This window comes from Lissotriton vulgaris, chromosome 10, assembly GCF_964263255.1.
Source record: "Lissotriton vulgaris chromosome 10, aLisVul1.2, whole genome shotgun sequence".
In the NCBI taxonomy this organism is placed as follows: domain Eukaryota; kingdom Metazoa; phylum Chordata; class Amphibia; order Caudata; family Salamandridae; genus Lissotriton; species Lissotriton vulgaris.
Genome location: NC_141698.1, coordinates 241,584,338 through 241,606,407, shown reverse-complemented (window position 1 = coordinate 241,606,407; position 22,070 = coordinate 241,584,338). Strand labels below are relative to the sequence as shown.

The 22,070-nt window shown below is 42.9% G+C and overlaps 1 protein-coding gene across 3 annotated transcripts in view; it reads left to right on the top strand.

Moving 5' to 3' along the window:
* The window catches only part of NOS3 (nitric oxide synthase 3), a 1,079,476-nt gene that overhangs the window by 421,352 nt on the left and 636,054 nt on the right, over positions 1-22,070 (top strand). The gene's annotated exons all lie outside the window — the stretch shown is intronic.

Genomic DNA, 22,070 nt, shown 5'->3' with positions numbered 1-22,070 from the left:
TATCGAATTGCGATTATAGCATGACACATGTCGACCATTGGGTAGGAAATACACTGCTGGATCATTGCACCAGTGTGTAATCTTTACCCTCGCTGTTTTTACTGAGGTAGTTACCCACACCATTGAAACGCCTTGTGGATTACCTAACCTCTTTTAACCTTCACTCACTTTGCATGTCTACACCTCACCTAGTACCCTCATACCCACATGCACCAACTGGCAGGAACAAAAGATCTCCGATAAAGAGCCCCTTCATGGGTGCCCGTCAGACATTGCAGTGCCAGTCTGACGAGGAGCAAAACCCAGATGATGAAGCATGACACCTAGCTTGCTGGGTGTGTGAGGATTTTAGTTCCGAAAGGGGAATTTCCCCTCTTTCCTCTTTTGCTTGGTTTGCTTAAGCCTCCACCCCATTTTCCCCCTGGGGAACTGCGTATCTCTTTGGTTTAACATTAGATGGGCGTGCCAGCACTTCCATCTGTACTTGTATGGGCATAAATTCCGAGTGGTCACCGACCTCAAGCCTCTTGTCCCTCTCTTCGCTGGCACATCTCGATTTGCTCCTCCCCAGATCAAGAGGTGGGCAGTGTTGCTACAGACATCCCATTTTGAGGTGATCTTCTGTCCAGGGGCCAACAACTGTGCTGACTTCCTGTTGTGACACCCCGGCCCGATCGTACCACCCAATGCACCGGCAGACGAAGACTACACTGACGAGTTTGTCCAAATGTTCTCTCTCGAAGCATGCCCTGTCGCCCTCACCCTAGAAGACATTGGAAAAGCAACTGAATCCGATGAGTGCCTCATCAAGGTCCAGACCACGTTAGCCAACAGGAACTGGCGTCACTTCCCGTACGGTGTCAGCTCCCTTACTACGAACGAAAGGCTATTCCAACAACAAGTGTGGAGAGTACAAAGCAAACTCAGCGAGGGCCTTCATGGAGCTGTATTATGTGGAACCACACTCGTGATTCCGAGGAGCCTGCAAAAGGAAGTGGTCCATCTAGCGCAACAGGGTCATCAAAGAGTCTGGAAAGCCAAAGCCTGACTCAGGAGCAAGTCTGGTTCCCGGAATGGACGTCATGGTGGAGTAAGACGTACGCACCTGTCACTCTAGCAACATCACGGGTGGCGACCCTGCACCCCACCCAATGATCACAGAAGATCCATGTCTGATGCCGTGTTCCAAAGTAAGCATCGATTTTGGGCCGTTCCCGGACGGGCAAAATACGCTGGTACTTGTTGACTCCCACTCCAAGTTCCTGGTGGTGGAGGTAGTGTCGTCGACAGCTTTCCACCACCTCAAGACAGCTCTGGAGCGTGCCTTTGCCATGATGGACTGCAAGAGATCAAGTCTGACAATGGGCCGCCGTTCCAGGGTAGAGACTTCCAAGAATACCTGGCCTCCAGAGGCATTCAACACCAAAGGATCACGCCACAGTGGCCCCAGGCGAATGGGGAGGTGGAGCGGTGCATGCGTACAATGAACCGGGCCCTCAGGATTGGAGTTGAGAAGGGAAAAGATGCCGAGCAGTGCCTTTTGCAGTTTCTAGGTGCCTATCGTCAAACCCCACACTGCAACACCCAGTATGCACCAGCTCACTTAGGGTTTCGGAGGGCGCCAAGAGACACTAATCGTGCAGACTAATCATGGACTCCCCCAAGCTGGACCAGGAGTGGCCCAGGCCAGAAGAGAAGCATCTAATAACAAGGCAAGCCAAGCTCGAAGAGCGCAATTAATGAACATTCAGGTTGGGGACCGAGCTGTGGTGAGGGAATGTCACCCCAGCTGGAAGTATCGCACCCCATATGAGCTTGAGGTGTGAGAAGTCATCAGTGTGCACAGCACGATGATATCGGCCATGTGGGGGACTCGTGTGGTCTCAAGAAACACCTCCTGGTTCGGGAAAATTCCGAACGGAATGCCACCAACCGACCAAGTCATTGAGGATCTGGAGGCCGGATACGGGGCAGGCCCCACGGACACCCCTCTGGGCAGCCCGGAGCCTACACAACATCAGGCTGGAAGAGAAGTGGAAGCGGTGGAAGATTCGCAAAACTCTGGAACTGTGTCCTCCTAGCTAGAGGACACAGATGGGTCGGAAGCAAGGAAGAACTCCTGGAGCCAGAGGTATGGTATCTGGACAAACCCAACCCCCAGCCAGAGACTGAGAGACTTTGTGTGGTGTACCACGAGAGACTGAACACCCACCTGAAAGGGTCTCTGTATCTAAAAGATTGGAGGGATGTAGTGACGGATCCACCCAGCCCGTTCACGTACGCTCTTCACGCAGCCACGCACCCACGCACCCCGATGGTGGGCTCGTCCGAGACTTTAAATAAAGGGGCTCAGGCCTGCTCGGGGTCTTGGCCCAGTGTTGTAACCGAGTGTGCGTGTCATTCATTCCGGGGCCCGAACCTGTGGCATAGTCGAATACCCGCTAGCGTCCTACCAGCCACGGACAATACACCGGGGTCCGTCCATGATCAGCTTTGCACACTGGGGGACTCTGCTGGGCCCCGCGCTCCAGCCTTGTTGTCCATCTTCAGCCGGTCTTCTGCCTGTCTCTGTCTCAGCAGCCTGCAGTGCGCCCACGGCTCACTTTCCTCCTCCTTCAGGCACTGCAAGGGTACCGCCACCAGCACCATTTATAATCCTACCCCTCCTGCAGGATTTTGAAGGTTTTCACATTCCACTGCGGGAGTTCTACATCAATGCACCATTAACAATGACCAATATCTATCATTACGACCAGGTCCAGCACCATTGTATTCAGGTAGCTTTTCATAACCAGTATCCTGGTTATCACATCAAAGGCAGTGGCATAATGCACTGGTTGCATTTCATGGTCCATTTCTATTATACTCATTTAGCACTGTATGCCATGTATCGTGTTTTAGTCCAGATCCATTAGCCTAGTTAGCTTATCTTGGTCAGTTGCCATTATGTCAAAGCAGCATATCTTAGCTATTTTCCATTATGAATAAATAACACATCAGGATAACTGGAAATTTAGTCAGCTAGCTTATTTAAGACCAGTGGCAATAATGATGAATTTGCATATTAAGGACCTCAACATTATGCCAATTACCTCAGACAAATACATTTCGATTAAGTCTAAGTAGAAACTTGCATACAGTTTCCAGTATGCATGCATTGGAAGCTTTCCTGTAATTCAACCCCAAGTGATAAACCACGTAGAATTTCCAGGAGTCACACATGTATGTGCACCTGGGGTCTCTGCATGTGTGAAAGGTGAAACTCACTTGTTGCAAATTACTTTAACAAATAAAAAATGCAAATGTACGTTCTACCCGGGAATCCCCCTTATGCCCCCACACATCAGTAATGCAATCAAATTAGCTGATATGTCTTCAAATGTCACAACTCTAATGCTACCTGACTAAAAGGCTACATTAAAATAAATGCCCCTCCCTCCACTAATAAATTACAATATGATATTACGGTAATTATAGCCAACTTACAATCGTTTTGTCCTAAAACAGAGTGTGAGCATTTAGCAGCAACTACAGCTCAACCAGGTAGCTCAAATGGACATTCCTGAATGACCCTCATTATGGATCTTTGACAATGTGGACACAGTGCGCGGTTTAATGTATCGTAATGTAGCATTATTAGATCGTTTACTGTCCCTATGCTGAAGCAGTTACCCGTACAGATACCTTGCTCCTCCGTGTAGGGTATTGAGTTATAAGGTGTTGTTTTTTATTATCCTAAGTGGGTAGTGTTTCCCTGTTGTGCGTGTTTCTGCTTGCATAATAGTAAAAGAGTCTCTCCACCATGAGCTTACCTGCTGGCATCCTAAATTGAACAAGGAAAAGGGCTTTGGCAAGCCAGAAGACAGTGACGTAATCTCAAAGACTAGAACGACATTTTGTATTACGGTTCGTGACATCACAGATTTTTATTGGTAAATTAGTGCATCACCTTACATCTAACTGTGCCTGTAGTAGTAGTAGTACTTTACTTTGTTCAGTTATTACAAGCATCAAAGTTTCCAACAAAACATTAAAATATCAATAACAATACATAGACATAGATCGTATTATTGCCAAATACAGCATTTCAGTCGAGTCTAAAGGCTGTGAGCACCCCAGCATAAGAGGAATATAACTCATTTCAAGTGCCGCTTCCCATACCAACTGTGCAATAGTAATAAAAACCAGACGGTAAAAGATAAAACGTGGGTAAAACAGGTGTCCATATACAATGGTGTCTACCCTCATCCTGACCATACCCAGGTTTAAAGTGCCAAGTGCTTCAAAATCAATTAACATCTAGTACCACAATATTTTAGCACCATAAGGGGCAATATATGTTATGAACACTCATCAGGGACATACCTAAGTTTAAAATGCCTAGTGCTTCAAAATCAGTTGGCATCTGGTACCACATTAGTTTAACAAGAATCAAAAAGATAGCACCATAAGCGGCATCAGTATAAATACCCAAGAAAATATATAAGTCTAAACTACAATAAAAACGCCATACAAGCAATACAAAAGCGGAAACAATTCATTATTACAAAAACAGAACTCATAATCATTACACTGGTTTAATTTTATAAAATTGCATTGCATTTATACCAAACTGCCTCTAAAAATTTCCTAACAGCGAAAAAAGTTCTAAAGGAGAGATCGGTCTTTAAGATCCTCAGGGCTATTTAACAACGTTTAACCCCCAGTTCATTGCAAATAGGAATAATCCACCTCCTGCGGGGGAGGAATTCTCTGAGCAGAAGAATAGTAGATGTGATTCATTTTTGTCACCCTGATTACACATTGGACATGTCAATGTTAAATGTACTTTATTCCATTTATATGTAAACAATCTTATCGGCAGTGTCCCCAGCCAAAACCATCAAAAAAGGCTTTTAGGGAAAGCGGAGGGTATTCCAGGTATTCCTTAAAAATGGGTGAGATTTAAAATCAAGAAATGTATTGGTCAGAGGTCCTAGAGAACTTCTTCTTAGCAAACCTTCATTGATAAAATCCCAATAGGTGGTTTTAAGCAAGAGTAGGTCAATTTTCTTTAGTTTAGTGGAATCAGCCCAGAATCTATGGAGCCCAAACTTTCCCATCCTCGAAAACACATGTCTGCTCCATGGGAGCGAGCTAGCACCTGATAGATTAAGAACTTCACTCAAAGAATCCCTATAATCTACAAGCTCTACTGTAGACCAGAGACAGACCCAACTGTGCCTATATATTCATATCATCCCTTCTCATCACCCTCTAGTATGACGTCCTACTATGCCGCTTTCTACCATGGCACTACTCTCTGCTAGTCTCACACACTATTGTACGTTTGGCAATACGAGGAAGGAGCACTTTGCTGTTAAGGCGAGAACCCTCACTCACCTCAAGGTGACATGCCTCATTTTTGGGTTCCCTCCTCACTCAAGGCCTGCAAGGTTCCTTGAGTGGGCTACAAATCCCAAGTGTCAGAACAGTAGGAGTGAAGTTGTTTTGATGAACAAAATGATGATGCTAATGAGTGAGGGGCAGAGTGCAAAAATAACCTACGGTGTCAATAAAACTATCTCCTGATGGGTGAAAAAATAACTACCCTATCTCAGTGGGTCAACATGTCCTTCAATGCCCTTCAATGTCTTTCTCAAGTTCCTGGCCATTCATCAAGACCAGAGAAAACTGTCACTCTGCTTTTAGAAAATTAAAATTAAATACCAGCCATACATTGGAATTTGTGCGTTACCACTATCCTCAGTGTCCACTAATGGCAATGGAGTGTATGTACATTATCCATTCTCAAGCATCAGTCCTGATCAATGCAACAGAACTGCTGTGCTCTTGCAAGGCAAGCAGGGAATGGGGCTGAGATGTATGCACCTTAACGAAGTAAGAGAGTTACCGTGGGGGTTGGACCCCCGCTCTCTAGTACCTGCTTGTTATACGTATCTGAGAAGGAGGACAAGCAGATGTTTCATTTTATCCTTCTGAGGTAATTGAAATTTTTATGGTCAAGTGTGTCCCCTAACGTGTACCCCATCGACTCCATGTACGAGTTCAAAGTGCATGTAACTTCCCTCCACAACCGAATCTGATGACGCAAATACATTCGCGTCCAACGTTAACATGTCCTCTATCAGATCCACCATGAATGGATCAATAATTCAGTTCCTAAGTATGCTGTGCCACCGTCTTTACATGGTGCACTTACACGTTTCTTCCTGGCTCTGCCGAGCTAGGCCCTGATTTCTGTCTTCAAGCCACTTCTGTCTCTGCCTCTGAAAGCTGCAGCATGGAGATGCATCCCTGACCTCTGCCTTACTTCCTGCCAAGCGAGCGGTGCCCGGCTCGGCCTGGTCTGCCTGCCAAAAACAGTATTTTACCTTCAAGTTATCAGCGTAGCCAGCTCAGCCTCCTCGAAAACACATTCCTGTCTAGCGAAATGGGTAAACATATCCCCGGCTGCAGAGCAAAGGGCCAAGCCTTCCTGTCTCCCTCATGAAATTCATTGCTCCCGTTACCATGGTAGGCCCCTGGCTCCGTGCATTGCACTTAGACATGCATACATTCAGTATAGAATAGCCTCTGCCCGAAAGACCTTTTACTCCAGATTAAACATCCTCCAACACAAGATATCAGATATGTTATAGGAACAGGTCGATCTGACATGCCAGACTTCTGTCTCCTCTACTAGTGTTAAAAGTCAGACCCTTAGCTTCCTCCAGATACACGTCAATCACACGTCATATTAGCTGCGCGCGCATTCAGGCCACAGGTTTCAGCTGACTCTGCAAGAATTCTCTAAGCATCCACCCACTTATGACACTTTTCTGTGACGTTTCTAGTACACGCCTCTGTGCACACCCTTGTTCACGCCTTTTTGCTACGCACATGTGTTCTTATCATATACATTTCACTTGTCACGCCTACTGTATTCAATGCTATTGTGTAATTATACTATATATGTCATGTACTGTTAATAAATTGTTGACATCTTTTCTGCCATCATTGCATACCCGAACCCTTGTATTGATGGAATAGATTTCCATGACTCGAGTCATTTTTGATTAAAGCCCTTATGACTCAGACACCACGGACTCTGCCTCTCATTTGATTGAGCTATTCTTTTTACCGGTCTGAAATTATATGGCAAACTCGTATACGGTAAAGTATTTACCACATAATTTGGCGCCCGAACAGGGACCCCCTCCCCCACCCCACGCGCCGGTGATGCGTCGCAGGCCTTGCCCCCTTCCACAGCCGTGACGGACCCCATGCGCATCTGCAGGATTTCCTGTATCTCCCTCAGGCCTACGGAGGTGACCGAGACTGCGGTCGACATCCAGACGAGGCGGTGAGGAGTGCGGAGGATCCCGACCAGAGCCCAGCCGAGAGAGCAGTGTCCGAGGTATCGAGAGGCCCACCTGTAGTGTCGAGGCGCATGCATAGTGCGCAGCAGCAGCAGTGACGTCGTAGCGGTCCAGTCCAGTCGAGTTTCCGAGGCCTTCCGTTCCGTGCTTCCCGGTGAGTACCGTTGCTGGGGACGCATCAAGACGGGTGCATTAATTTGTGTCCGGTCAAGACGGGTTTGGGTACACAGATCCGGTCTGCACTGTTTAGCAGTGTATCTGTACTGTTTAGCAGTGCATCTAGTATTCAGTTATCCAGTTATTAAGTATTGTTGTTCGTTTCGAAATGTTTCAATGTGTTTTAATGTCGTGGTATGAGTGATTGTTTGCATTTCCTTACTGTGTTTATCGTGTATAGTGTCTAGACCGAGGTAGCAATGCCTTTGTTTTCAAAGTTACGACAGATAGGAACTAGGAAAGGGATACTTGAAGAAGCAGTCCCCATCCCACCCAGGGACACTCCTGGACATTTTATGTACCACAAACATGGCTTAGACGCCATACTATACTTAGACTTGTGGGTGGATTACACGAAGGACTTGGGAGAGAATCAGAGATGGCCCGCTGCAGGGACATGGGATGCCGAGTGCATCATGAGAGTAGAGGAAGCGTTATGGAAAAAGAAAGCCAGACAGTCACAGAAAGATGCCATTGAATTATGGCGTAAAGAATCACATAGACGGACAGAGAAAGCATTCAGAAAAGCAGAGAAAAGTAGAGAGGATTCCGAAAAGGCCAAAGAAAAAGAACTACTAGAAGAAGGAGAGCGAGTCAGAATGGAACAACACGACAGACAGAGTAATGCAATTATTACAGGACTGTATCCAGTTCTGTCCGAGGGCCCGCCCCAGGCGACCCCGGAAATACCGAAGGATCTGCCCCCTCCATTGGTTCCGACAAAATTACGTCATAAGACCGCAGCAGACATATTCCTTTCTTCCTATTTAGACGATGTAGCTCCCGCATATACCAATGTACCCGTACCACCTGCTGACAATAATCTGCCCCCAGGTCCGCAACAGCAGATCCCTACTGATCTGACCACGACCCCTCCACGTCACCAGCTTCCCGCACCTGTTGTTACTGCCCCTACTATTCCCCCTGGTATTCATCCGCTTAATCCCTTTGGGCCCGCCGCTGCTCAGGGTCCAACCCCGTTACAGATACCGACCCTACAACCAGGTTATGCTCACGCCTCCGCCTCAGGAGGTGCTACAGGAGGTTATCGCACCCCGCCACAAGTACAACGTATGACAATGAGAGAATTAGCAATGCAGCGTACACCTAAAGCAACCCCAGCCGAAAAGCTTAAAGAATATCTTACAGATTGTAGATATGATACAGTGCCTGGCAAAACAGGACCCATGATGTTAGCCTCATTACGTTTAAGACGTGTTACAGATTATTTGATTTTATTACCAGAAATGCCTGACCATCTAGACAATATATATCATTTTATTAGAACAGGAGAAAGACCGGAGTGTATTGGTGAAGCCATGGCACATCAGAAAGTTGAGACACAATCTTTAATAATGCGATTCTTGATTAATTGTTTGATAAGGGAACAAGACCAGCCAGGCTTTCCGAAAGAAGAGATGGAGGGATTGTCAAAATGGAGTCAGAATATTGCAGACTGTAAACATGATAAAGAGAAATGTATACGGTACACAGTCAAAATATTGAGTTGTAAATATCGACCTACCATAATATCGAGTCTGAAATATCGAAGGTGCATAATATCGAAGGCAAGAATATCGTAGGACAGAATATCGACCCAAGGTAAGTAATATCGAAATACTTAATATCGATGTAAGTAATATCAAAGTAAGTAATATCAATAGCATATATATCGATGTTACTAATTTCGATGACACTAATATCGATATTTGTATTATTGTATAGTTTTTTATTATGTATGTGTTATATGTTTAATTTAAGTATTTAAAATAATTACTATTATATGTGTATAAATTTTATATAATAATAAATAATTTTATAAGTAAATTTTATGTTTTTGTACCGGAGCGGGTTGTGGGTTTATAGGGGAATAGGGTGGGAAGTAATTTAATTATGGTAAATTGTTTAGTAATTAGTAGGATTTATTAATAAATTATAATTAATTGGTAATTATGTGAAAATAATAGGAAAATAATTATAATTAATTTATTAATTGATATATATATGTTCTGTAGCGGGTTGTGAGTTTATAGGGGAATAGGGTGGGAAGTAATTTAATTATGGTAAGTTGATTAATAATTAGTAGGATTAATTATTAATTATAATTAATTGCTAATTAATATTGATTAATTGGGAAAAAAATTAATTGATTAATTGATATATATTTTCTGTAGCGGGATGTGGGTGTATAGGGGAATGGGGTGGGGAGTAAGTTAATAATAATTAATTAATTAATATATGTTTTTATAAATTTATATTTAATTTATTGGGAAATAATTAATATTAATTAGTTAATTAATTATTATTATTTTGTACATATTTAACATTATTAATTAATTGGTAATTAAATAATATTAATTAGTTACATTAATTAGAGTAATTTATTGATATATAATTTTTAATTACTGTTAATTAATTAATTGGGAAAAAATAGTATTAATTATTAAATTATAATAATTACAGCTAATTTGCTAATATATTTACTTTATTTGTTATTGTTCATTAATAATTAATTGCTAATTAAATAATATTAATTAATTTTGGGTAAAGGAGTATTTTTAGTGTTTAGGGTCAGTTTTGAGTTTTTGGGTAAAGGGTTTTTTTTAGGGTTTAGGGTCAGTTTTCAGTTCTTGGGTAAAGGAGTATTCTTTGGTTTCAGGGTCAGTTTTCAGTTTATGGGTAAAGGTGTATTTTTAGGGTTCAGGGTCAGTTTTCAGTTTTTGGGTAAGGGGGTATTTTTGGTTTCAGGGTCAGTTTTCAGTTTATGGGTAAAGGGGTATTTTTAGGGTTCAGGGTCAGTTTTCAGTTTTTGGGTAAGGGGGTATTTTTTGGTTCAGGGTCAGTTTTCAGTTCTTGGGTAAAGGGGTATTTTTTGTGTTCAGGGTCAGTTTTCAGTTTTTGGGTAAAGGGGTATTTTTAGGGTTCAGGGTCAGTTTTCAGTTTTTGGGTAAAGGGGTATTTTTAGTGTTCAGGGTCAGTTTTCAGTTTTTGGGTAAGGGGGTATTTTTTGGGTTCAGGGTCAGTTTTCAGTTCTTGGGTAAAGGGGTATTTTTTGGGTTCAGGGTCAGTTTTCAGTTTTTGGGTAAAGGGGTATTTTTTGGGTTCAGGGTCAGTTTTCAGTTCTTGGGTAAAGGGGTATTTTTAGGGTTCAGGGTCAGTTTTCAGTTCTTGGGTAAAGGGGTATTTTTAGTGTTCAGGGTCAGTTTTCAGTTTTTGGGTAAGGGGGTATTTTTCGAGTTCAGGGTCAGTTTTCAGTTCTTGGGTAAAGGGGTATTTTTTGGGTTCAGGGTCAGTTTTCAGTTCTTGGGTAAAGGGGTATTTTTAGGGTTCAGGGTCAGTTTTCAGTTTTTGGGTAAGGGGGTATTTTTTGGGTTCAGGGTCAGTTTTCAGTTCTTGGGTAAAGGGGTATTTTTTGGGTTCAGGGTCAGTTTTCAGTTTTTGGGTAAAGGGGTATTTTTAGGGTTCAGGGTCAGTTTCAGTTCTTGGGTAAAGGGGTGTTTTTTGAGTTCAGGGTCAGTTTTCCCTACTGTTGTACTCTCTGGAGTAGGAATAGAAATTTTTAGCCTTACGCTATCCAACGTTTTATTTAATTAATTGTTAAAATATCAAATATTTATTTAATTTTTTATATTACTTACATTTTATTTATGTTACTCTTTTATGTTTGTAAATGTGTTAGTAAATTAGAATATATTTCATTAATTTATAAATTTGTAAAATAATTATTAATACTTATTGTTCAGTGTATATATATTACATATTTACTGTATATATTTAATTAATGTATTCTTAATATATGTATTATTTATTACTGTTAAATATTATTAGATACTTTTAAATATGTTTCTTTTATTTATTAGTCTTATAGACTTAATTTTACATTTATATATTAAAAAAAAAAACGATATTTTTAACATCGATATTTTTTACATCGATATTTTTTTTTCGATATTTTTGTACTTACCATGTTGTAGATAGGATGTCGATATTTTTGCCCTCGATATTGTTGACTCGATATTCTTGTAGGTCGATATTTTTGTAGTCGAAATTCTGTCAGTGATTCATGTATACATGCTATGATTAGAAAGATCCGTAAAGTAATAGTAGCAATACATACCCGACGAGAATCTGAAAGGCATCCCGAGTCAGACGATAAAGAAACCTCAGATGAGGAAGAAAAAGAGGATGCCGCAGAAACCTCGCAACCGGCGAGGGGAGACCTGTTAGCATATGTAGGTAGAGAGAAACTCCCTAGACAGTATCCTCTGGATAGGCCCTTCGACAGACCCATTCGTTTAGAAAACAAGAAACGTTACCTTTGTCCGATACCAGAGCGATGTTCCCTTGAACATATATTCCAAATTACTGATAAAATTCTGAAAGAACGAGTAGGTTATCATGAACTCAATACCTTACGTGATCAGGAACTAGCCCGGTCCGCAGTACAGTGGGCCGGGGATGACAGCATATATAAAGACGATTCAGTAGTGCAAACATTTTTGAGTCTTAACCCAGAAGAACAGCGACTAGCTAGTATATACATGACCCAACATCTCATTATACAGTATGAAAACCAACAATCTGACCCAGGTCCATTATATAATCTATTGCAGGATTTACTCCTGAGAAGATGGAGAGGTCTAGGTACCGATTTAATTGAAATGATTTTAGAACAACGTCACAAATATAGAACTTTCTTGACTCCACATCTTGTTTCCGTTCCACCCCCAGTTAGGCAACCATATCACCTAGACAAACAGAATCCTTTACGAGAAGTACATCCAGTCAGGAAACCAGATAATACCTTTGAACGTGTGTTTGTATACACGCCCATAACTAAAATAGAATTATTGGAAATTAAGAAAATAGTGCCAAGTCATGATAAAGATCCCGCAGGGTTCCACCGTGAAATAAAAGACATGTTACTCATGGGAGATTACACCTATCCCGACATTATGAAAATATTGAAAGTGTTATTGCCTGCCGGTATTTACGAGAAACTCAAATAAAAAGAATGGGAGGTGGGTGATAAAAAGATTAATTGGACTGAATTAGAAAATGAAGAAACTGGTCGAACCCCAGGTTTAGGTCTTGGGGACAAAACTAAAGCATTACCAGGATTATTAGTACAGGTTTTGCCAAGACTGTTGGCAACTAAAAAGGAGGACTGGGATGCAATCTCAGCCTGCAAACAGAAACACAATGAAGACACTAGTGATTTTTACTCCAGATTCGAGAAATGTTTTATTATTAATAGTGGCCTGAAAACCAGTAGTGAGTCATACCCACACCTTTTTGTATCCAAATTAGTCGAGAATTCATTGCCCCAGGTTAAGAATCGTGTATTAAAAGTCGAGAGCACATGGCAAGCTAATACGCCTTCCCAAATGTTACAGATGTTACAGTACCATCAGAACAGAATCAGAGAGGAACATGATCACGAACAGAGACGTATGAAAGACACGAAAATGAAAGTACTAGTTGCTCAGTCAGTTCCAGCTGATGGTCATAAAAGGGGTACGACACAGTCCATCAATTCAGCAGCTCCTGTTAAAGGGACATGCAACTATTGTAAACAGCCAGGTCACTATGTAAACGATTGTGCAGTTTTGAAACACAACATAGCTACAGGTAAAACTAAAGAGAGACCGCGTCCTCCCAGACAGGACCAGGTCCAACAACACGTTCCACAGAATATACAGCCTATGCAGATTCCACCACAGACCGTAGAGGTACCACAGCCACAGCCCATTGCCGCAACACAACATGTCACACAGCAGATGTACCAGTATGCACAATCTGACTACCCCGATTATCAGCAATACACATGAAACAGCCTAGAGAGGGAGGTTGGCTTGCCTCTTATTGAGGTTCCTGTAGATCAAGAGGGTCCTTATGTACATAGTCAGGTATTAGGAAAGGATAGAACATTTTTGATTGACACAGGGGCAAGCAGAACTACCATCAGTCATGACGAGGTTCCAGGGGCACCCCTCTCAGGCTCACAGAATGTTTCCCTTGGATTTTCAGGAAAGCCTATTGTTAATGAAGTATCGAAACCAGTTCCCCTTGCAGTTGGTCCCGTACTACAGATTTATTGCTCACGAAATCATGTCCAGAAAACTTGCTTGGTATTAAGACTCTGAAAGCTCTAGGAGCTGTAATTTGTTGTTCTCCGGAAGGAGTAAGGTTGTTCCTTCGTGATTTTAAAGGACATTATGTATTGAGAGATTTTGACCCCACGTTACAGAATGTTCCTGCACATTTATGGGCAAAAGGCCCCACTGATGTAGGTTGTATGCACATTACTCCATATCGTGTCACACTCAAGCCAGGAGTTATACTACCACGAATCCGACAATACAAGTTACCACCAGATGCTGTAGTGGCTTTACTGAAAATCATTGACGAGCTCATTGCACAAGGAGTGGTTGTAGAAACCGACTCCAATGTTTGTAATTCCCCTATCATTCCAATTCTTAAACGCACTGATCCAAATGCACCTCCAGTTTATCGATTAGTGATCGATTTACGAGAATTAAATAAATGCATTGTACCACAGTATCCAGTGGTTCCAGACATTTCGTCACTATTGACAGCTATTGATTCCGAAGCGACGTTCTTTACTGTAATCGATCTCAAGAACGCCTTCTTTAGCATCCCCATTGATCCGGAAAGCCAATACCTTTTCGGTTTCTGTTTAAATGGCCGAAGCTTCAAATTTGCACGCGCACCTCAAGGATTCACAGAAAGCCCTAGCATCTATAGCCAAGCATTAAAACGACAACTTGACAGTATTCACATGCCTGCCAACACTGCCCTACTCCAATACGTCGATGATCTATTGATCACCGCCCGTAGTGAACCCGAATGTGAACAAGCATCACTGACAGTCTTGCATTTCCTGGCAGACAAGGGACACAAGGTGTCTCCTTCTAAACTACAATTCTGTGCCCAGCAAGTGGTGTACCTTGGGCACTTGCTGTCCAAGTGGGGTAGGCAGCTGACACCCGAATGAATCCAGTTAATTGCACATCTTCCGCAACCCAAGACACAGAAAGAAGTACGAGCCTTTATTGGACTCACTTCTTATTGCAGACAATGGATTCCACAATATGCATTTCTAGCTAAACCGCTCATACAGTTGACAACACAGGAGGCAGCGTCTTCGACTGTTCTCCCATGGACACAGGAACATACACAAGCTTTTGACGAATTAAAGAAAGCCTTATGTCAGGCACCAGTTTTAGCAACACCATGTTACAGCAAACCTTTTACACTTTTTGTCACAGAACGCGATGGCACAGCGTTGTCGGTTCTCACTCAGCTTCAAGCAGACAAACACAGACCGTGTGCTTATTTTTCGAGTACATTGGATCCAGTAGCCCAGGCCTTGCCTGCGTGCTTAAAGTCAGTTGCAGCAACAGCTCTACCAATTAGACAAAGTGACTCCATTGTATTAGGACATCAATTGACAGTACAAGTTCCACATTCTGTAGAGGTTCTCCTAAACAGAACACAAACTCAACACTTGACTATAGCACGACTGACAGGTTATGAATTGACATTATTCCAACCACACATAGAAATCAGACATTGCAATACACTAAATCCCGCTACACTTTTACCATTGAGTACAACAGATCCTACTCCACATGACTGCGTGGATGTAGTTGACACAGTTACGAAACCCAGACAAGACTTGACAGATGTTGCATTACCCAATCCAGACCTGACACTTTATGTGGATGGTTCATGTTTAAGAACAAACACAGGAGAATTAGTGGCCGCATACGCAGTGACCACTGAAACTGAAGTCATAGAAACACATAGCATTGACACCCTGTCAGCCCAAGCAGCAGAGCTCCTTGCTCTGACCCAAGCCTGTATACGAGCCAAGAACCTGAAAGTAAACATATACACAGATTCACGTTATGCATTCGGAGTCGTACACGACTTCGGTGTCCTCTGGCAAGAAAGAGGTTTCTTGACCTCTCACGGAGCCAAGATTCAACATGGTCCCCTCATTCAAGCTCTGTTAGAAGCAATACATTTACCTACAGCCATAGCCATCATGAAGTGCAAAGCACATACTAAAGTCACAGACCCTATTTCTCAGGGCAACGATTTTGCAGACCGCATAGCGAAACATACAGCACTGACTCATACTCAAACGACGGACATGACAAAGACTGACGTAACCTCACTGACACATTGTATGACAGTCAGGGACCCCACACAAGATGTCATCGACATACAGACACATGCTACTCCAGATGAAATAAAGAAATGGGCTGAACAAGGAGGGGTCCAGACAGACCAGGGATGGATGACGAGGGGAAAGACCACATGGTTTCTCCCCGACTCTATGGTTCAAGTTATCATCAACACAGCACATAGTCCAGCACATTTAGGAGAAAAAGCCATGTTAGACAGTTTACAGAACCTCTGGTTCAACAAGCATTTACGAGCAGCAGCAAAACAGAAAGTGCGTACCTGCATGATCTGTTGTCAGTTCAATCCAGGAAAAGGGATTCCCGTAGAGCAAGGTGGATTTCATCCTCCCGACTATCCTTTTGAAGTCCTCCAGATGGATTATATCCAGATGGACAGATGCCGAGGATTTAAGTATGTCCTCGTAGTTGTATGTGCCCTATCCCGATGGACAGAAGCATATCCCGTCCCAGATTACACTGCCCCGACCACTGCCAGGCAGTTGGTTCGTGAGTTTTTCCCTCGATACGGTTTGCCCCGTGTCGTGTATTCAGATAACGGTCAGCCATTCTCATCTAAACTTATGAAGCAGGTTTCACTTCTATTGAGGTACCAGTGGAAGTTTCACTGTGTCCGACATCCCGAGGCTGCAGGTCTCGTGGAGTGACACAATCAGACTCTGAAAACTCGCCTTGCCAAAGTGTGTAAAGAGAAAGGAGTAGATTGGATAGTAGCTTTGCCAGTTGCCCTTTTTTATATGCGAATGGTAGCCCATTCTAGGACAGGGCTATCCCCGTATGAGATGGTCTTCGGTAGACCTCCTAATATGTGGGGGACGCCTCTGCCGTGAAAAATCACTGATGTTGACAGTAATATGCTGACAGATTACCTTGCTTCCTTGATGTCTGCACTACAATCATGTCGTTCACAGGTTGCGGCAGCCTTCCCAGACAACACCGAGGTGAAGCCACATGAACTGGTTCCGGGGGACGTTGTAGTTGTCCGAAATTTCGACCGGTCAAGCCCTTTGGAGCCCCGCTGGAAGGAGCCGAAGATCGTTTTGTTAACAACCAGGACTGCTGTTAAGCTGGAGGGGAGGAAGGGCTGGGTTCACTCCAGTCATGTGAAGCGTTTTTATGGACTTCCGCCAAGAAATGATTCCCAGAACTCTCACATACCAGAGACTGATACCAAACTCCCCCTTTTAGAGAAAACTCCCCAAGAGGAGTATCGACAGAAATTGAGGTCTAGTAAGTCAGACAGTTTAATTGTTTAAGTCCCCCTCGGGTGAAGCGGTTAGGCAGTTTCTGACAATGTACAAGTTAGACCCAAATAGAGAGAGAGATAGACAGGAGACTAAGAAACAAATATATTGTAAAAATCTCCGTAGCAGATGCGTCTGCACATTACTTATTATGCTTTTTCTGAGTCTTACGATTATTATTTTGAGTTGGATGTTATACATATATTTTCCTCTTGCATATTCTTTTCCTAATGACACTGCAGAGCACACGTTTAGTGCTCTGCCTCCACACGAATTGTCTTATCGACTTGCGCTGCGCAACAATACATTCATTCGTATGTTACATCATTCTCCCCAGATCAACAATGCTACTAATTGTTGGATATGTGGCCGACTCCCTCCCTATCAGAACTACAAGGGAGCTCTGCCCCTCTTTCCTTACCCGTTTACACATAATGGTTCCTGTGGTGCATGGTTTAGTTTAATATCCTCTATAGACACCGACTCTAGGGTTTCCCAAGGCAATTGGATATGGGGGAACCTGAACACAGTCATGAACAAAGCATGTTTCCCGAACGAGGAGGGTCTGCCACAAATGACAGGGACAGATCTAGAAAATGAAGTGTATGGATTAGGCAATTTTACACTTAACCTCATGATTCTAAATGTTCAGTCAGAGACCAGTCCAGACTTGCCATCCATATCAGTTTTACCAGCAAAGGGTGTATTATGTGTCAGAAAGAATGGTTCAGTACATCTAGGTCACAGTGACTGTACTACTGTGGTCGAATTCAGTGATAAAGGCAAGTCTACATTCAAAGCTTCCCGACATTCCTATTTTATATGTGGTCAGACAGCTTATGTCCGTTTACCTCCAGATTGGGATGGTACCTGTTTCATTGCATTCTTATTGCCACCAGTTTTCCTAGCCCCATCTGACTATCACAGGAATTCCCGCCTTAATATTGTTAGACACAAGAGAGATCTCCCACTAGTTGATCAGACTGAAACCGCATGGGAACAATATACAGATTTCAATAAAGGATTCTTTCCCTATCTAGGCACTGTCTCTAACAGTAAACTGATACGTAGATTAACCAGAATACTCGAAGCGGTAGTGAATGAGACTACTTCTGCTTTGGGCAACTTAACAGAGGAGCAGTCTGCTATGAGACTTGTTGTTCTTCAGAACCGCCTTGTCCTTGACGTCATCCTAGCCGATAGGGGCGGAGCTTGTAGAGTCATCGGATCCAGTTGTTGCGTGTTTATTCCAAATAACGCGCCATCAGTCTATAAAGCCATTACCAGACTTCACGAGATTGCTCATCTGATACACCAGAATCCAGGCTCCTGGACTTGGTCCGGTTGGCTCTGGAGTGTAGTATCGGCCTGGGGATGGAAGCTACTGTCATTCCTAGGAATCATATTGACCATAGTATTCAGTTGTTGTCTATGTTTACAATGTGGGCCAGCGATTTGCGGCTTGTGCGCCACAGCATGTGTTCCCCATTCAAGTTCACGTTCCCATTCCCGAAGAAAGAAAGAAGAACAGATGATGTTATATGAACAAATAGATGGTCTCATGAAAATTGATATATCTTAATGGGTCCGTAGGGGACAAGGAGGGAATGAGGTAATTGAAATTTTTATGGTCAAGTGTGTCCCCTAACGTGTACCCCATCGACTCCATGTACGAGTTCAAAGTGCATGTAACTTCTCTCCACAACCGAATCTGATGACGCAAATACATTTGCGTCCAACTTTAACATGTCCTCTATCAGATCCACCATGAATGGATCAATAATTCAGTTCCTAAGTATGCCGTGCCACCGTCTTTACATGGTGCACTTTCACGTTTCTTCCTGGCTCTGCCGAGCTAGGCCCTGATTTCTGTCTTCAAGCCACTTCTGTCTCTGCCTCTGAAAGCTGCAGCATGGAGATGCATCCCTGACCTCTGCCTTACTTCCTGCCAAGCGAGCGGTGCCCGGCTCGGCCTGGTCTGCCTGCCAAAAACAGTATTTTACCTTCAAGTTATCAGCGTAGCCAGCTCAGCCTCCTCGGAAACACATTCCTGTCTAGCGAAATGGGTAAACATATCCCCGGCTGCAGAGCAAAGGGCCAAGCCTTCCTGTCTCCCTCATGAAATTCATTGCTCCCGTTACCATGGTAGGCCCCTTGCTCCGTGCATTGCACTTAGACATGCATACATTCAGTATAGAATAGCCTCTGCCCGAAAGACCTTTTACTCCAGATTAAACATCCTCCAACACAAGATATCAGATATGTTATAGGAACAGGTCGATCTGACATGCCAGACTTCTGTCTCCTCTACTAGTGTTAAAAGTCAGACCCTTAGCTTCCTCCAGATACACGTCAATCACACGTCATATTAGCTGCGCGCGCATTCAGGCCACAGGTTTCAGCTGACTCTGCAAGAATTCTCTAAGCATCCACCCACTTATGACACTTTTCTGTGACGTTTCTAGTACACGCCTCTGTGCACACCCTTGTTCACGCCTTTTTGCTACGCACATGTGTTCTTATCATATACATTTCACTTGTCACGCCTACTGTATTCAATGCTATTGTGTCATTATACTATATATGTCATGTACTGTTAATAAATCGTTGACATCTTTTCTGCCATCATTGCATACCCGAACAATTGTATTGATGGAATAGATTTCCATGACTCGAGTCATTTTTGATTAAAGCCCTTATGACTCAGACACCACGGACTCTGCCTCTCATTTGATTGAGCTATTCTTTTTACCGGTCTGAAATATTATGGCAAACTCGTATACGGTAAAGTATTTACCACATTTCGCTTGTGTATATAGTATGTGACTATAGGGGTTCCTGAGCCCTTTCCCCACAGGGCCCATAAGACCCTGAGTCAGTGTAAGAGATTGAGAGATGGCCTCACAATATAAAGTATGTTTATATATCTTACACGAGTGTTGTGTTACTTACACCTGGCATGCAAATGCTGCATGCTGTTGTTTGTTGCTAGTTCTTTGCTCATCTACCCTTAAGGTTCAGTTTAGGTGGAATCACATAGTAAAAATGGATTTAAGAGGGTTAACCAAGGTCATCCCTACACTGATAGTGGCATGCAAAGAGGCATGTGCCACACAGGGATCCCGTGGTTCCATCCTGACGAATGCCACAGACTCACATGAGCCATCAAGCAGAAGCCTGTTGAAAGTGTGAGTGGTGATGGGTCACTAGTTTCCCTTTTCCCCTCACTGGTTTTTAATACCAAGGGTATTCCATTTAAATATTAAGGTCAGTCTGATATGGCACATTGTTTTTTAATTTTTCAATGTCACGGGTCCATTGCTAGTTAGAAGTGCCTCCTTGACCTTGTTGCAGGGATTCTGCTCAAACACAGAACTATGCATAGGATTATAGGACTCCGGCATCCCACCCCCTTAGCACTCATAAGCTGACCGACTAGCTATAGTGTTTCACTTGCCCTCCTACTCACACCCAAAGACAGAAGTGATGAGGCACCCCAGAACACAACACTCCTGGCTCTCTCAGGAATTGCGGTGCAAGACACTCCCTTTCGCTCCCACTCTTGTACTCGGGTACAACAAGATCTGATAGAGACATAAACAAGTTTAAAATATTTATTTTAACTAATGTGCTCTATCATGCAGTATACGTGCCACAATAAGCAGAAAAATGCATAACACAAATACAGTCAGCATAGCAATCAGTCCATAAATCATAAAAGGTATTTAAATTATATACAACAGGGTAGCCTAACCTCCCTCCTCTTGTATAAAAGCAAGATTATTATATATTAGATCTCTGGGTGTTATCTGCAGACCCCATACCTAAGTCTATTGATGGTAAATCTACATCACAGGTGCTGTCATGTTCTTCTCTCTGGAAAGGTCCCCCTCAAAGTGTTACCTACCTATCCGTGTATTCCAATAAGACCAAAGTACGCATTCCCAAACAACAGCTGCATTTGCATGTTTTGTCTAGGTGATAGGGCCTGACCAGAACAGATTAACAAGGGGTATTGTTGTTCGACCTTGCACACAATGTTCAGACTAAATCCCAGGAACATGCGATGCTTGAAAAATAACTTTATGTTCTTGTGTGAAAGCTGCAAGAGAGGCTTTTGAAAAATAAGCTTGTGCAGTAACGTGTGCAGTAAGTGACAGTCTGCAGCGTGCTCATGCTAAGTTAGGGAAGACGACAATGTCTCCTCGGTCCATGTGACAACCTCCAGGTGTAGGTCTGCTCTTCATCAAACTTAGTTTTTGGAGAGTTTGGGGAGCCCTATGATGAAGCTTGACACCTGGTGGTGTGTGAGGACATCCTGTCCCATTTTTGTGTGTATCCAGAGATAGGCTGTTTTTAGTTGCAGCATTGATTTAAACTAGTTTCTCGGGTGGCTTAGTTGTGTTTAAAAAAGCAGTTGGTAAGCACTTTTGATATTTGTGCCTCCGAGGTTAGTTCTGCGTCAAAGAGAATACCAAGGATGTAGATGGCTTTTGATGTTCAAAGTGAGACGTTCATGATTTAAATACAAACCACTGCATTCCAATTATCGTGTTTAGCCCTGGGCACTGGAATCCATTTAGCATATTTAATCCTGGGCACTGGATTAGATTTATCATGTTTAATCCTGCGATGAAGATCTCAGTCTTCAAAGAATTAAACCCCAGTGAGTTAGATTACTTCTGCCACCGAATGATGGCTACATTATTTGTAAGATCAGTCTTCTTTTACAGAGGTAATGCCTTAGGAAACTTAGCAGAGGTAAGTCTGAAGATCAGCTTGGTTTCATTGTCATCCATATGGTATTGAACATCAGCCGAATGTAACAAATGTACAACTGGCAACATTTTAAAAGCTAAATAATAGTATAAAGAAAACAGAGTCCTAAAGAACACCACCACTAAGATTTCTAGACTCAGATTCAAAAGGGGTATGGATAGTAGTTTCATCTCCCATTTTCAGGAAAGTCTTTACCCACTTGAGTATAATGTCTCTAGATTTTAATTCTTTAGGCA